This window comes from Tupaia chinensis, unplaced genomic scaffold, assembly GCF_000334495.1.
Source record: "Tupaia chinensis unplaced genomic scaffold, TupChi_1.0 Scaffold145467_1, whole genome shotgun sequence".
NCBI classification, from domain to species: domain Eukaryota; kingdom Metazoa; phylum Chordata; class Mammalia; order Scandentia; family Tupaiidae; genus Tupaia; species Tupaia belangeri.
In genome coordinates, this window is record NW_006205324.1 from 6,499 (window position 1) to 8,210 (window position 1,712).

The following is a 1,712-nucleotide window of genomic DNA, read 5'->3' on the forward strand; positions in this document are numbered from 1 at the left end:
TAAGACTTTTTAAATTTTTGGCATATTTTTTGGAGTTTGGAATTGTTTTTAGAGAGAGATTTTTTTTTTCCTACAGGGTGTATGCACTCACTGGAGAGACCAAGAGAGACAGAGACACATAAATTACCTCCCAAGGGGATATGGCCACACTACAATGCCTTCTCCTTCATTATCTTCTCCTGATTGTAAACATAACACACACACACCCAGCATGAGTTTTGATCTACCAGGTACAGAACTCAAACTACAGTCAGCCAGGTAGGAGCCCAGTAATGTAATCATTATGTCATCTTCTGGTCCTAAAGATTTGAATATTAATTAATCTTGGGAAGTAACCCAAGTATAAACATGCATGATTCATATGATTTTTATATACACAGACTTAAAGTAATTATTTACATCAGTTTTATTTATTTATTATTATTGTTATTTCTCAACCTGTGACAGAACATGTGTGCCCACTAGAGAGAGGCCATTTCAAAACTTTAATAGAAATACCTGAATTTACTTGCATTGTCTTTCTTAGCCATAGTATTTATGCCAATTTTATTAAACGTGAATCACATATTTTCATCCAATAAGTGGCCAATCATGAAAAAATAAAAAAGGATAAATTTATTTTAAAAATTAAGATAATATATAAATAGAATAGCTAACTTTTCTTAACAGGGTTTTGCTGTAGGGTACATGTGCTCTCAAGAGAAAAAAAGAAACAAAGATAGTGAGAGAAAAAGTGAAGAACCACCCCAGGCAAATTTCCAGGCTGCAATCCCTCTCCATTCTCCTGATATCTTGAGAATGCACACTCACATGCACAGAGTGATTTTCAAACCACTGGCTCTGGGACCCATGATCAGTCATGTGGAAGTCTAGCTATATAACCACTATACCATCTGCTGGTCCAATAAATAAAATTTTATAACAAAAAAAAAACAATTAGGCTGGCAGGTGGCATGGTAGCTAAAGGGTGCTAGACTTCCACATGACTGAACATGGTTCGAGTCCTGGACCTGGCGGCTTGCTTTCTCACTTTCTCTCTCTCTTTCTCACTCTTGCTCTGTCTCTCTCTGATCAAATAAAAATAAAATAAATAAAGTTAAATAAAATCAATTGTTTCTATTTAAAAAAGGAAACACAATTGCCACTGTATATAAACTTTTAAATTAACAGCAGTACTTTCTTGTTTTGGCCACTAATCAAGGTTTATCTTAGTAGAGAAATACCATAGTATATTAGGCAGATTAAAATTAAAAAGTTGATATGAATGGGTTTTGGGCTATTTAAGGCAAAATGCAAATTTTATTTTGGAATTCCTATTCTTTGGACCATGAAGAAACTGCATAAACTGTTTCATACATTATAAAAATGTTTTGTTTATAATATTGAAGGTGTAAAGATTTTTCTTAATAAAACTATAGTTTTGAGTATATAGACTTTTCAAAATAGACAAAATAATAAAATAATTATTTTTTTCTTTTTATCTATTTTGAAGATTTTTGCCATAGAACAGATATACTTGCCAGAAGGAGACCAAAAGAGACAGTGAAAGGGAAAGTAAAAACTCATCCCCCAGGGGGAATGGCCACACTGCAATTTCTTTTTCATTCTTCTCCTGAGATATGCAGAATGCATGAGTACATGCCTTGTATAATTTTCAAACTATTAGGTCCAGGACTCGAACCTCACTCATGTGGGAGTACAAGACCTTAATC